This window comes from Anopheles maculipalpis, chromosome 3RL (genome assembly GCF_943734695.1).
Source record: "Anopheles maculipalpis chromosome 3RL, idAnoMacuDA_375_x, whole genome shotgun sequence".
Taxonomy (NCBI): Eukaryota; Metazoa; Arthropoda; class Insecta; order Diptera; family Culicidae; genus Anopheles; species Anopheles maculipalpis.
The window spans coordinates 74944763-74961090 of NC_064872.1; the positions used below are offsets into that span (position 1 = coordinate 74944763).

Below are 16328 nucleotides of genomic sequence, written 5' to 3' on the forward strand. Positions count from 1 at the left end.
TCCTAGCGCGCAACTCCGTCTCTATGCTGTTTTCGGTGCTGACTTTTGACCCAAGATAGATGAAGCTTTGGACGACTTTAAACTTGCAATCACCTATCCGTACATCACCCCCACGTTGTTCCGGATTTCTTAGACTTTGCCTTGTTAATCTGCAATTCGAGGTTTTTATGCCGCCTGCTCGATCCTTTGGTAGGTCTCTGCTACCTGGGACAGCCGCAGACCAATGATGTATATATCACCAGCGTATGCAAGGGTCTTGATTTACTTATGATGGTTCCCGAAATCTCCTCCTTCGAGTCACGGATGGTCCTCTGTAGAGCCAAGCAGAATAGGAGACAGGCGAGCCCATCTCCCTGACGCATGCCTTTGGTGGTAGCTAACAGAACACTGAGAGTTTTCCATCCACCATTACTGGCATGTGACGTTGGTCTTGATCATTCTAACTCCAAGGCCTGATCAGTTTGGTCGGGATTCAAAAAGAGCTCATGGCTTCGTAAAGTTTTACCCTGGCTATGCGATCATATGCGGCCTTGAAATGTATGAAGAGATGGTACGTGTTCATTTGCTGTTCAGCCAGCTTTTCCAAGATTTTCCGTAGGGTAACCAATGTTATAGTCGTTATATTTAAATCAAATTGAGAATGTGGGTATAAAAATTGGTATGCTAATTAGTGCTATTTATTACAAAAGGAATATTTCATAAAAAATAATTATGAATTAGTATAGCTTTTGGTGAAATTCAATGTATTTTTACTGAATCTTGAATATTTCGAGGATATTTGCCTTTATGATTATAATGTCAAAATAAAAGAATACATCAATAATAGCGTATAAAAATTAGACATAAGATGTTTAGTATAATGACAATACGGTGGTAAAATTGTTTTAGTCCTAGGATGTAGGACATGAAATACCTACGATACGATTAATAAAATTATGAGCATTTTATTGCAACTAACGAAATGAAATATTTGGCAACCTAGAAGAATAATATTGTCATCAACTTAATCTGCTGATATGCTTAGAATTTACACTAAAACACTCACAAAAATGCTTATAAAAGACTTGTTATCATCATGTGTCATAAGGTATTATAATATAGCATTTGTAAACAAGGTAGTAGGCCAGAAAAATGGTTTATATCAATTAAAAATTAATTTATAAAATTATGCCAAAATAATTTAATGATGTATTCCGAATGTCATGCAAAAATAACAATTTTAGCAAAAGTTATTAAAAAATCTTTCCCTCTCTCTCTCTCTCTCTCTCTCTCTCAAAAATATGAAAGACTGATCTTTTGTATTCAATCCTTGTCACTTAAATGCCAAAAGCTTGCATTTTCTTCTCGCTTTATCCGTTGAAGGTCTTATTGTTTAGGATGTCAATGAATGATGTTTGAAATATTTCAATAGAGAACCCAAACATCACGCCATCACGTTGCAATAAGCTGACGGCAAGACTACACAATCATCAACAACACGCACATATATGCATACGCAACCACTTCTTTTAGGCCTCATCTAGTCGAATGCTTGATTGAACGTCTATTTGCATAAATATTTCATTACTTTTGCCGCTTCCCGCGAATGCGCGAAGAAGAGTCGAACGAAAACAAAACCCATGCTCCCATGACGAGGCCCATTCCGGGGAACGTCTTCACCCCCTTTTACACGCACTGACACACTCACACACACGCAAAAACGAAATGGTATGTTTGGCTTACGTATTACCACGAGTGCCTCGGTGTGACCCTTTTTTTTGCGCTAATGCTTTGAACCGGGTATCGATTGTCACTCTTTTGCTGATGCTGGGCGTATTGTAAACATGTCCTTCCTTTCTGCGTTTCAATTCGAATTCTTTCATCGAAGCTTTAACCCCCTTCCCCCCTCCCCGGGATCCAAGGGGGAGGAGAAGTGGGCAGTTGAGCTTTTTCCATCCCTTTGAAGAATGAAGCAACACAACAAAAAGCCGGAAGCCCACAAATAAAGAGAGAGAGAGAGAGACACACACACAAATAAAACGCGAGTGCAAACCGAGGCGAGAAACACATTAATGCGTGCAGGAATTTCTCATCAACTTCGAACTTGAAAGCTTGAAAGGGAGGGGACGGGACGGTCCGGCACACTTGCATTCTGCACGCAAACATTCTTGCTCGATTTCATCCCATCCCTTCCCAGCAGCATCGGTACCCCGATTGGCCGATACTCAATCATCATTCGATTGGGTATCCTTTTTGCGTCCTTTCACTGCTACCAGTAGAGTTGTCCTTCTGACACAAGGCGCAATACAGCTTCCTTGAAATCATTCGTCTTTTTATTCTACTGCGCTACGCTGGAAGGTTTTATTCACTTTCTTCTCGCTTTCTGTTGGTTGGGCGGCAGGGTGGTTGGGTGTGTTTCGTTTCTATTTTTCTTGTTTGTTATTGTCATTTTCTGGAACCTTTCTTTCGGGCCGAGTTTTCCTCTTTCTTTTTCGTTTGCCCCTCAGCAAGGGGAAAAATTTGTTTTCGAGCCGGAAACGGAAACAGAAATGCAAAACAAAATCAATCAAAATGACAAATACGATTTTGGTGATGGTGGCTGCGCTACCCCCATACGTTGGGGGAGCTTTCCCAGTTGGGGTATTTGCGTTTTTTGCTTGGTTTTGCCCTTCCGAACAAACATTAGTGAGCCTTTTTCGTTTTTTTTTTTGGTTGTTGCTGTCGTTTCGATCGCAGACTCTTTTCGCATACGGTGAGAAATGTCAACAATGGGAAAAAGGAAAGCTTTTATTTGGGTGTTTCATTTTTTTTGTCGTCTTAAGTTTTCCTCCCACGAAAAAGGCAACACGGGGGTGTGCGGGTTTCTAGAAGAAATTCTTGGCTAGCTATCTATTTGGGTTGGGAATTGTCGAAGGTTCTTTCTCTCTTTCTCCCTTTTGTGGACGACAGTTACACGGAGGACAAATTGAGGTTAACCGATGACGGTTAAATTTTAAGTTGCGTTGAAGGAATTTGTCTATTGGTTCGGATGTAGCTTTTGGATTCGGTTTGGGGGAAAATATCTACAAAATAATGCCAATTGTTGAGGTTACAGCATCACTTTATTATCTTATATATTGTTAAATCAATCGTTTTAGGAAGGAATTGGGATTAGAGTATTTATCTGCCGAGATCTTGTTAGTCCGACAACACAAAACATACAGTAACTGTCGTGATCTGAGGGTTCTCGTTGATGCCAAAAATTTTAGAGAGTTCAGTATGATAGTGGAATCCCTCCAAGGGAGAAGGCTTACTACATATCGAAGGATCTTTCGTTGGATCGCCTTTTTAAGAACCAACAATGTATCTGCGGAGGACTCTCCAGACTATACTAGCATGCTTTAGGACAAATCGAACCAGAAAGCAAAGAAGAGTTATTATCGTTGAAGGCTCAAGAAGTTACTCTGGTTTTCTGGTTTGTAACGGTCGTAAGTTAAGACTTCTGTTGAGTAGGACACCTCTTCCTCCTTCTTAGCTTAACAACTCCTTCCAGGCCACGCCAGCCATCAAATGGTTTACCAGACCTGATACCACGCAGTTGAATGATCAGTCCTAACTACGAGGGGATGGACTGTCACCTACACCTCCGGGCCGCCCCGTAGGACACCTAAATCTCGAATACAAAAAGAAAAATCACTCGTACTCAGTGCTTCTTGCAATCATCGACAGTCACATGTGCCTCTAACTGTTTCGAATATTTTATCGGCACCGTGAAAAAGTCAATTTTTCGTAATTAGAAAGCCATATGGTTACATCATTAACATGCAGTAAAAACAAGAGAGGTCCTTCGTTAATTCCCCGTGGAACACTTCAGATGCATTGGATGCTACTTTTGTTGTTCAACTCTACTCGGTACGAGCGATCAGTCAGATAGGAGCGTTTTCATCTCAGAGCGTTATCAGAAACTCTGAAATAGTCAAGCTTAAAGAGAAGTTTACAGTGCGAAACCGAGTCGAAAGCAGCCTTCAGATCTGTATAGATTGTGTCAATCCGTAATTCTGGAATCGCATTTACGTTTGCAGAAACTGATTTGTAGTATTTGACCGCCTAGACACAAAGCCCATGTTGCGTATTGCTTGTATAGATTCATTTTGGCATCAAATTTTCCAAACCTCTTCTATCGAAACCCATCAACTTCAACGAAATGAAGATGATTGACATTGATGCTCGATAAATGTGGGCGAAAACACAACCAACAATGCAATGCTTGATAGACAAATCAAGTCATTTCTATGAAAGTCCGAATAAAAAATCCCTTTCGGAATTTTTGCACATTTTCTGTTGCGTCTTGACAGCATCATTTCGGGCATAAAAATTACAACGGCGCTGGCGGGTTATTCCGATTCTTCCCTTCCCTGCCGTCATTACATTATATAACCACACGAAGGCCAGGGAATCCGTCACAGTGTGGTTAGATTTTACTCACGTACCAAAGCAAACGCCGAGATGTGCATTGTGTGCAACTCTTATTCAAATAATGCTTTCGGTTGTTGTTTTTTCCTCAGCTATCCTCCCTGTGCGCTAGCTGTTTCAAATAACGCTTGTAATCTTCATATGCTGTTTGAAATGCATGCAGAATGAGAGGAACGGCGGAAGAAGAGGAAAAAAACCTTCCATTTGTGTGTCGGTAGCTTTCCTTGCTGGATCGCCGAGTTGTACGACGACTTTATGACCCAAGAGCGTTTGCTATGCATCGACTGTTCTTAGCTGCAACTTGCCAGGTTTTGCCAACATGGGATCTCGAGAATGTCGTTGTTTGTTTGCTGTGGTAGGTTATTTTTTGTAGCCTTCTCCTTCTACCATCACACCCCCCCATATCTCCTTCTGCACCCCATTCACACTTGTGACAACTGTGCCACTGTACAACAGAGCAGCAAGTTTAAGCTTCGAACGCTTAACTGCAATCGTCACGTATCGGTATGTGCGCGATGTGTGGCAGGAGGAAGGAAAGGGTGGTCTGTACGGGGTAAGAAAACGGTGGTGGCCCAGCTAACCAATGAATCACGTTTCGCAACGTTACGCCTGCGACCACCAACCGTTAGACGTCCGTTCACCGTCCTTGAGATGCACATACACATCCTCGCAAGATGCTGCTGCAAAGGTTTATGAGCGTGTGTCCAAGCTGTGGTTGGTGGTGGAGAAGGGATTACGATGCTGCGGATGTTCGCGAAAACACACTCTACAGCTGCACTCGACTCTAATGCCAGAAGCTTTTCAAACGATCATATCGTTGTTGGGGAGTGGGAGGTCTGACTGGGCTCTAATTAGGAAAGAGGCCAAACGAATCAGCAGTATCTGGAAGTCATGTTCGACAAACAAAAGCCTCCACCGCCACACGATTTGGCCTGTTTGGGCCTGGTTTGTGTGTATTCCGGTACCGCACTTGGTACGGGCGAAGAAGTCAAACTAACAATCGGAAGCTCGATAATGCTGATAAAACATCAGCAGAGCTAGTGCCAGTGTAGGGGAAGACATTATACAGTGCTGGCTGTGATATTTTATTTATCGAAGACATACTTGCCTTTTACTTTGCCATAGGATGTTTGTTGAAGAAGCATACACTTAACATTTAACTTACTCATGGTGGAAAATGATTTGCTGTTCCGGAGCTACCCGTTCTGCTTCTGCCTACACTAAAACGTCACTAGCCCAGCACTTGACAACAGATGCACATCTGCACATCATGTCCGTCTGCCTGTGAATCAAAACTGGGTTGTTTCATGCTCTAGCTTACCAGTCTTATGAGATTATGTGCAAATCATACTTTTGGTATGCATTTTTGCTTGCTCTGAAGGAGTTTTTGTCGTGTCTTTTCGTGTCTCGTTGTGTTAAAACCATAGATGGCTACTCTCAAAATTCTATCGACTTAATAACTCGTTGTACCTCTTCTTCAGCTCTTCTTCAAGTAGAATGTGAAAGAGATGGATTTGTTTGCATATTTAATGGTCCCGATTTGTTAGAAATTTGCAATACTCTTATCGGTTTCCATTTTCATCACATTTTGCTTGCGCTCCACTAAGTACATGCCCAGATAAAATTCCGATATCGAGCTAAACCCCTGCTCTGGCGTCCAAACTCCGAGCTCTCAAATAAACATAAACCAAAACCCGAACCGACGGCATAAATAAACTCGCCGAGAATCTCTCTTTCGAGGAAGAAAAAGATAGCAACCAGGCACCAACGTTTATATCGGCAAAGCATTTTCCATTACTACTCTGGTGTCTGCTGACGTAATGGGCTGCGTAACCATTTCCGATATCATTCTACGTATCATTTGCGCTTGTCGCAAACAAAACAAAACAACAGCAAAGCATGGTTCCGGTTTAATCTAATCTCTTTTCGGAGAAGTTAAATAAAGACAGCAAAAAAAAAAAAAAAAAAACGAATCACCAACAGCAGCCACAGGAACGTACGTTAGGTAAAGGGAGGAAATGTTTGTGCGGTTGCGAAAGCGTTGCAAACCATGTGAGTGCAAGTGCCATTTATCTGTTGGGTAAAAATGCAATATGGTATGTTTGGGTGACTTATGGTGCCTGTTATCAATGCAGAAGGAATTTGGAGAGGTGAATAAAGAAGTGAAACTTTTGTAGGGAGTGTAATTTTAATAATAAATTAAAACCATTCGAAAATTGCTGGTTCAATTATTGCAAAACGTTTTTTCTAAGGCTCGAGTGGGTTCTGTGTTCGCGAATTCGAAGAATTAATAATCGTTTAAAGCTAATGCTAACCAACCTTAAACAAACGACCCTCCCTGTAGAAAAAGATGATATTTTGTGGTTAGTCAATGCGTTTTTGCAATTGTTTTGATAACATGTTTCAATGCGTTGTTTGAATAGGGTGTGTGTTGAGAATAATTTAAAACATAAGTCATAATTATCATGCTTAAACGTTGGATAATGCATTTCCTCGTATTTTTTTGTATCATCTCGGGCATACTTGGTTGGTTATTCGTAAAATGTTTAGTCGAAAATTCTTATGGGATTTAGCAAAGAAAAAATGTATTAAGATAAGAAAAGTATTTTATTTTATTCCATTTCTATTGTTATTCTAAGGAATAAGATAAAAAGGCATTAGGCACCTGGCTACCTGTGCAGCAATAACTATAACTTGAAATCGTAATGCCGATATACTTGATTTGTTATCAGAGAAGATTTGTTTGGGGGTTTATCTGTTAGAGAATCATAGTCACCTCTTGAATCTTCTCTAGCATGTCACAAGTCAAAGAGGCCAGCTTCTCAATGCCTCGACGTGACTGTGTGACAATTGACAACGTCCGACTTGCGCTGAAGCGAACGAGGAATATGAAACCGCCTGGCTTAGATGGAATCTTCAATATTCTCCTTAAGAGATTACAGGTGAAGGCACTAACCTTATTGACAAATATTTTTTTAGGAATGCCTAAATCTGGGTTACTTTCCAAGTGCTTGGAAAAGTGCGAAAGTGGTGCCCATTCTCAAACCAGGAAAAGCTCCGACCTGTCCGAAAAGAAGGATCAGAAAATGCAGGACAAGCCTGCCCCGGGATCAGTTAGGGAACGATCGATTCAGTCAAAAACTAATCACGAGCGGATAAAGATCGGAAAAGCTAATAGCTAGCTAGCTCATTTTGTTGGCTCTTTTATTGTATCTTTAAGAGCTTAGTAATAAAGGAAAAGCTCAGCTATACTGAAAAGGCAAAAGAAGCCGCTCGCTTTCTAACACTAGACATTGAAAAAGCTTTCGATAATGTTTGGCATGGGGAACTAATACATAAACTAGCCGCGTTTAGGCTTCCTATGTACTTAATCATTAGTAGTTGTTTGGACGATAGAACGTTCAAAGCAACTTTGAGCTCTGAAATGTCTGACCCATTAACCATACCTGCAGGTGTACCACAAGGTAGTCTGCTGCACAGCAGATATGCCGATTATGCCCTGTGATGGACAGATGTGTCTGTTCGCAGACGGCACTGTTATTGCAGTAAAGGACAGAAAAATGGTTGAATTGAGGAGTAGGGCTCAGCGCTGTCTGGATAAGTTTCTCAAATATGCGTCAAATAGGAAGATTAAAATAAATACTGCCAAAACGCAAGCAATGTTGCTCCCCCATCGATTTAAAGCTAAAGTTGTAAACCCTTCTCCAAGGAGTAGATTAAATGTGGAGTTCGTTTATGTTGAATGGTTCAAGGCCATAAAATACTTGGACCTGTTGATTGATCGCAAGAGGCTCTTTCGAGAGCATCTAGATAGCATTTTTAACAAAGGTCACATCCTTGTCAAGAGCCTGTATCCTTTGATCAATCGCAGGTCCAAACTTTCACTCCAGAATAAGCTGGCTTTGTTTAAACAATTTTTGACACCAATGGTTAAAACCATAAATGATAAATTAAAACAAAAATCGAATGGCTTACTTGCTGTTGATACCACGTAGTTGGATAATCAGTCCTAACCACGGGAGAACGATTTGAAAAGGATTTGAACCCTGGTCTTGCGTGGGAGGAACTTCGCCACGGTCAACACCATTGCAATCTATTCATCTGTTCAATTCCTGATGTTCCTCTCCGTGTTCCACACGGCTCCACAACAAACAACTCCGCTAATCGGTGCCACCACCACCACCAATCATGACTCTCCCTTCACAGTGAGCGTTTAGAGTGAGCAATGCATCGCGATCCATTCAAAAACCAACCGATTGCATAATGCAATATTTACAAAACCACACGTTCGCATACACACAAGCTAATCGATGCATCGGACATGTTTTCTGTAGTTTTGCCCGGCACTGACCACCCTCTTGAAGCAGCTTTATCTCGTCGTACGCTAAAGCTTTAGCTCTCTGTTGCTTGCCTTGATCATATCTAACCGATTGGTCATCAGGCACATCGGGACAAGATGTGCATCAAGTGTCGCTGAAAATGTGTGTGTGCGTGCGTTCATGTTCCGATTCGAGACAAAACCGAACCGATGCAGTGGAGATCGCGTCATGCATCGCCATACCCTGCAGTGTAATAACGAGGTCAGCTCCTCTGCTCGTTGTGTTTCGGTGTGACTCGATGGCGAATGGCGATTGCAACAAACAACAGCAGCATACATCAGATGGTGTCGAAAAAAAAAATACTGCACCACATACCAACATCGGATCTAACGGTGGAGTGTGAGAACTGACGCTGGCGTCACTTGCACTGACATTGTGTAAAATAGCTTCCGAGCCGACAGCGACGACGGCCTAAGGGAAGCATGAGAATTTATATATCACAGCGCGGCAAAGGGTGAAAAAGATGAAGGAGCTAGTCAGGCTGCTGCTGCTGCTGACAAGAGACAAATGAAATGTCGGTTAACAAGTTTGTGAAGGCAGTTGGTACTTACTAGGAAGAACCTGGCGAACGGAGGCTTTTGAGAACCTATTTTTTTCCTTTCCGAGCTTGAAAGTATCGGTGTTTGCAGCCATTTCAGCTAACTACGCTGCGAACAGTACCAGCGCACGATAATGGAATGCACTTGACGGTATGCACAATTGCATCCGAGCGGTCGTCATCGTCGCGTACGCGCGTGTGTAGTGTGCCATTCGTTCGCCATTCATGTCGCGTACGCGCACTATACTGCTCTCGAGTGGCACACTAGCCCTATGGGTGTCATCATTTTTCCATCTTTGGATCGAATCGTTCGCTGCTTGGAATAACACGTGTGACACAACGGGGAGAAAAAAAAACCCGGACAAGAAAAGTCAATAGAAAATGAAACAGTTTGTAGCAGTTGTTGATGGTGTGGCACGCACGCATGCCAATTACGTTGCATCGTTGCCGGCGTGCACTTTGACATGCAATGGATGATCTTTACTGTAGAAGAAATAAACTGCGTGTTTGGGTGGGTGCGAAAATGTGGACACGCGTTCAATGCTTTCTTCATACGCGAACAGTCAACCGCTAATTGCAACTATGTATTACATTCTGCTGTATTAATTATCTGTAATTTATACATTTATCATTGTACTTTGTCGCATTCACATAAGAATCGTCAAAAATAGGGCCACAATATTCCTTCCCTGCTCGCAAGCAGAATGGAGCCTCTCACAAACGTTTTCTTCTGCAGGCAAGTGCATTTGTCGTGTAAATTGATGCAAAATTAGTGCATTTGCGCCACACAACACCACGAACGCATTGAGGTGCAGTTTTCGGCTGCAGGCTGCAGGAAAGCTTGTACTAAATTGTAAATATTTACACTACGGTACGACCTCAGCCAGTGGTAAACAGTTTCTGCCACTGTTTAACAAATGAAAACAGCTCCGACCCTGCACAGTTAATGTCACTCAATAGCCGAAAGGGCCTTCGGGGGTTTGTTCCTGGTTTCGCTTAATTATCGTCTCATCAAACAGTTCTGCGTTATACTTGTGTGCCGCACTGCTATTGTGTGAACCAATTCCTTCTAGAAGGTCGTTTGAAGCGGTGAGCGATTTTTTTCTCTAGAGAGCATTACAATTTAAATGTACTCAATTTGTGTAGTAATAACGCTGCGCCAAGCATTAGAATCCTTGCCTGATCTTATTGAGCTAGCTTAAATCACAAAACCATTCGCTTCCCAGCGACGCGCTGCATGACCACCAAGTTGACGGAGGGAAATCAATAACATCAGTGGTGGATGTTTCCAAAATGTTTGCTTTCGACGTAACATGCAACTTGGTAAACATCATTAAACGCCAGTGCATCAGTGCAACAATCGTGGGTGCAATTTAAATGCACCGAAGGTTGGGCGAGCTGTGATGAGGTGTGGCCATTTAAAAAAAGCACTTTGTTCAAACACACGCCGGGGAAAAGGTACCGGGGGAGTTCATGGGGAGGAAAATTTTTTGCACAAAATTGTACCCCCATACATATTGTCACCAAAATCAACACAAGGGTTGAACGTACGCTCGATGTGTGGCAGCATAAAACATTCCAAAAATTAACGCACGGATAATGAAGTATAGTTTGAAAAAGCGTTTTGTGTGAGGGTGGTGTTTTTGTTGTTTGCAATTGGACCCCTTATACGGGTGTGTTGGTTTGTGCTATTTTAGCAATGTTGACAGATAGACCGGTGTTCTCCGCACCGCAACACAAACAACACAACACGTCCAGGTCTGTGCTGCGATTGATTAGTTTGTTTATTTTGGTCACCAATGTGTGATTTGACACAATGAGAACGAAAGTTAGAAGAAAAAATCTCTTTAATCGTTCAATATTCTAAGGTAGTTTAAACGTAAAAGAAAATTTAAGAGGAATATAGACTTTAATAACAGCTATAGACGCGTATTTGAATTTCTACAGGACTGAACAGAAACGAATTGTTTTTTTTTAAATGTTTTTCGTACATTTTTGTTTTTCAATTATTTCCGTTTTCGTTCGGTTGTTTTTGACGCGTTTCCACAGAATTGTATTGCTGTTCTGTGGGGGTTTTTTTACGGGGTTTTCTTTTTGCAATACTGCATGACGGAATTTTATAAAAATAATATTTTAGCGAGTTGAAAAGTGTGAAAAAATATGTTTATTATTTTTGCATATTTTTAATAAAAACGTTTTTTTAGTTTCGTTAAGCTCCCCAGGTGATGCATTCAATTTTATTTCTGAGCACACAACTAATAAACAATAGTTCTCAAGAATAACTGCCTTTTGGGAAATTATAAAATGTCGGATTTAAAAAAAACTGCGGGATCAATTGAAATGCGTCAAAAATACTTGTGAAAAGTTTACAAATATTTGGGTAAATTCAGTAAACCATGGCAAGGTGTAAAAAAAACTGGAAACACTCTGTTAGTTACAGATTAAAAAGTTAGCAATAATTGAAAAGGTTCAAAGTACTTAAAATGAGCAGTGATAATATGACGAAAGGTATAAAAATAAATTTTAAATAATCAATTACTTCACATGCGCTTAGCACACGTGATAGTAGGAATTGATGAAATCAAGTCAATCATCGAAAGTACTCATTGGACATAAATAACAATCATCAAGAATAATTAATAAATCTTAAAAGAAAGCCAAGTAAAGGAAAAAATGTAGTCGAATAATAAATTAAAAGATTTAATAGCATCAAACCAGTGTTCGAAACGGAATTAATTGTTTTGAAATGGGTCTAAGAATGCGTGATAGGCAAATGATGCAATGAAATTAATTACAACGACAGCAAATGATTGTATAGTCAGTTAATCTTTTAGTAAAATTTTAAACGATTTTTGTTTATTTTTGGCCCTTCTGCCCTATTTTCAATTCATTAGCAATGACTGAATGCTAATGAACAATATTCGACAACAAACTCATCATGTTTCTACTCCAAACCACTGAATAACGGCTTCGCAAAGCCAACCCGAAACCATCTGGTGTGGAAAGAAAGTGAAAACTTACTGAAAAAAAAAAAAAAAAAAAAACTCTCGCCCCGTCTCCCACCCCGGTCAGCAGCGTATGGTAAAAATAAATTCTCGAATATATTAGCCAAACCAATGATTAGAGATGCTCAAGAGGCGTGAAAGCTTCCTCCGCACGAAACGCTCATTTCTGCCGTTGGTCGGTCAGCGACGGTGACCAACGACGTGCGCTCCGAGTGTCATGCTCTGAAGTATTAGCATAGATGAAAGGAAAATTATGCAAATTTCGCGCCAACACCAACAGCGCTGTATGAGAAGCCCTCCCCGTCAACAAGCGTGTGTCGCTCGGGATTTTGATTGTTTAAAGCACTTTTTGGCTTCTTCCCGGTTGACAATGTATTCATGTCTGTGCGTTCTGAGTTGTTGTGTGTGTGTGTGTGCGAATTTATTATTAGTCTCCCTCTGTCTTTCTCTCAATCTGTGGCTTATGGTTGCTAACGTACGAAAATTCCGTTTTTGTCTTTTCTACTTTTGCAAAACTTCCTTCCGCCACTTATTAGGCGAAGCCATTTTTGTGACACTTATGAGTGCCTTCCATGTATATGTGTGTGTAAATATGTTAGTTTGTGCGTGCGTTTTTTGTTGTTGCAAATGTGCATAAATAATGTATTGTATGCTAAAAAGCGAGAAGATCTTTTACGGACGTTCAAGAAAATCATTCCGATGCGTCAAAACAGTATTCGTTTCGACAGTTCAATAGGGGAACACAAACACACGCTTGTCCAAGATGGAAATGGAAATGAGAAGAAGTTTTACGAGCATACGAGAACTTGCATATATTTTTTCTTCTATCTTGACTAACTTCTAAACCCTCTAGCGCACTATTCCTTCCCCCTCGGCTTCGTCATTGGGGTCGAAATAATATTTATATGCTAATTTAATAGTCGGCAATTTTTTTTCCCTCCATCATCGAATGCTCGAAAGCCACACTTACCCACCGTGAGCTGCGTTGTTGTTAGTTATTAAGCTTGTCATTCGTGTTGCGTTTTTTTTTTGTTTCTTTGTCGTTCGCTGCGTGCCTGTTCCGTATCGGCGTATTTATTTCCACTTGCCACGCTCATTCCGACACCCGCTTCGGGATGCCCGCGAAACGTGTCCCTACTTAGAGCGAGACCGATTCCAATCAACGCAAAGCAACATTCGCGGTAGAGGCGATAGTCGCACACGCTGCTGGCTGGAGGCCGACCGTCACCAGTGTTAGCAATTCATTTTTCAACGCACCATTCACAGCGGCTCCGATCGTCATCGGTCGTCTATCCGGTGATCGATAGAACGATTCCTGATGCTGGTTTGGTGATGATGCGTCACCGGCACACGGCGGGTCGTCGTCATCGCGCGCCGGTTGGTCGAGATGAAAGCGAATCCACTTTGGCGTGTGAATTTTCGCGTCGCTGCGTATGCTAATGGCGGGCTGGCTGGCTGGCTGACGGGTTCGGTGTTAGCTAATGCTAGGCCAAGAGCGTGCGGAAGCGATGGCGTTGTACCGGGAGGATTGCCGAAGTTGTCGTTTGTGGTGGTGAATTTGTGCCTGGATTATTCAACACTTTCGTGCGTTCCACTGTTATGAGCTACAGCGGAGCTGCTGGGTTTGGGCGGCTGGTTGGTTAGCAGGGAAATTTGTTAACGAATGTATTTATTGGCTCGATGTCCTTGCTGCTGTTGCTGCCGCTAGTTCGCTCGGTCGAAGTGTTAGCAAATTAGAGATTATAAATTGACGGTTCTGCTACTAACAGCAAGTGGAGCGGTTTTTCGATGAAAAAAGCTTCTTCTCCGCAGCACTACTTACGATGCTCTGGAGGCTGTTGAGATGCAAAATGGATTTAGCTGGTAATATCTTTGTGTTATAGACGGTATAACGTTCGGATGGGATGCTTTTAGGTTTGTTGCATATTATTGTGAAATAATGAGAGTTTTGGAGCGATAAAGCCTTTAGTCAATCAGTCAACATTGGTCGGTCAGGATAGGATTGGACCCTCAGTTCTACCAAGACGCTCGTCGTTGTCGCCTGTATTACCGGGTTGGATTTTTGCCATACATCTTTATCCTAATTGTTATTGAGAGCGTTCGTAGTGTTTTATGCTTTGCTATTGGACGATCTCATAAGCAAATCCTTATGTCCTTACAGTCCAGATATCGCGTGGAAAGTTGCGCATGAGTCCGTGCTCTATTTGAATTGGTTCGATGATTTAGAATTCAGAACTAGAAATCGAAATTTACACGAATATTAGAACAGAATTCAATGTCCATTTCTTTGCATCCCAAGCTTTGAAGGAAAAATTCTTTCTCAGGACCTTTGTGTAGAAGACTGGGTTGGATTTTTCAAGAATATGATTTTTACTTCTCCGTGGTAGGTAAAACATAAATATCCAGACTGTCGTTGCCCTCCAATGTCAAAGAGATATTAGGTCCGCCAATGTGGACTGTGGCTCGATTTTGACGTTTACAAACGTCATAAATCAAGTTCGGGAATGACATAATCCAATCTTGTAAGCAGATAAGTGATTATTTGGTGCGAGAAAAGTTCCTAGTTCTTGAAAATGTCTGATTTTGAGCCGGATAATTGCCGGATATGCAGGAGTTGAAGCCGCGGGACATTGAACGCAGACTCTTGATGAGTGAATTGCTGGTTCAGCGGCACAAAAGAACGGAGGTTCCTGCACAGAATCGTGACGGCAAACGAGAAGTGGATTTTGTTCAGCAATCCTAAGTGCAAAAAATCATGGGGATCCCTCTGTCGTAACCCAACATCATCAGCTCGGCCGAACATCCATAGCTCGAAAGTTATGCTGAGTATTTGGTGGGACCAGCTCGGCGTCACCTACTACGAACTTCTGAAACCGGGAGAAACAACCGGGTGAACGCTACCGGAAACAATTGATGAGTTTATGTCGAGCACTGCCGGAAAAACTGCCAGAAAACTCATCACGCCAAGACAAAGTTATTCTGCTGCATGACAATGCTCGGCCACATGTTGCGCAACCTGTGAAAATCCACCTTAATACCCTCAAATGAGATGTTTTACCGTACCCGCCGTATTCACCTGATTTGGCATCATCGGATTGCCATCTGTTCCGATCCATGACACATAGATTGGCTGACCAGTAGTTCTCCTCCTATGAACAGATCCATAATTGGTTGGATACCTGGATTGCGTCGAAAAACGTATCAGTTTTCCGAAAAGGAATCCGCGATTTACCCGAAAGATGGAAAAAAGTTATAAATAATAATGACCAAAACTTTGATTGTCCCAATTTCTACAAATAATAATGCCACGAGTAAAAATAAACTTATGTAAAAACGGTCGTTATTTATTTGCGCACCTAATATAAAGAGATATCCTTATCAATATGCTTATCTACTTCCGTGAATTGCAGCCAGATACCTGGAAACAGTCTTGACCAATATTTGGTTGTGCTGTTGGTCTGACTGTTGGAAGTTTTAGTGTGGCAACACAATCGATTTTTTCGATTTTCTTAATCAGCTTGTGTGGTATTGTGAGTGGCTGGTACTAGGCCTTAATAATAACATTTAAATCGATCACAACCGTTGTTTAGGAAGTTTTACAGTTGCCAGTGCCTTCGCATAACAATAGTTTCAGACAACGTGTTGATTGTGAAATTTTAAAGTTTTAAATTAATCGACTTTAACGTAGTATATGCACGAATATTTTTTCTAGAATGAATAGAAATCACATTAAACCGTAAACCCGTAAGATCAACTACTAGACCATGAGGCACCTTATTGCCTCCTATGGGTGCGATTGTATCATCGCGCGCTCGTTCATTTACACCAATCAACCTTTGCCATCCGATCCCTCCATCATTTTGACCCTTACCCCGTAAACCGGGCTCGGCGAACAGAAGCTCGTACATCAATTGCCCCGGATCGGCATTAGAGATAATTAACACCCCTACCACCAAGCAATCCGAAGCACCACGG

At 41.6% G+C, this 16328-nt stretch overlaps 3 protein-coding genes across 4 annotated transcripts in view; all 3 read left to right on the forward strand.

Annotated features, from left to right (window-relative positions):
* Positions 1 to 2769, forward strand: part of LOC126561821 (nucleolar GTP-binding protein 1) — a 331194-nt gene extending 328425 nt beyond the window's left edge. Inside the window, exon 5 of the mRNA XM_050218149.1 lies at positions 2759 to 2769. The gene's annotated coding sequence lies outside the window, so the exon portion shown is untranslated. The remainder of the gene's footprint in view (positions 1 to 2758) is intronic.
* LOC126561936 (serine protease 53-like) overlaps positions 1 to 16328 on the forward strand; it is a 291346-nt gene that overhangs the window by 73949 nt on the left and 201069 nt on the right. The gene's annotated exons all lie outside the window — the stretch shown is intronic.
* LOC126563640 (Krueppel-like factor 6) overlaps positions 1 to 16328 on the forward strand; it is a 269712-nt gene that overhangs the window by 60782 nt on the left and 192602 nt on the right. The gene's annotated exons all lie outside the window — the stretch shown is intronic.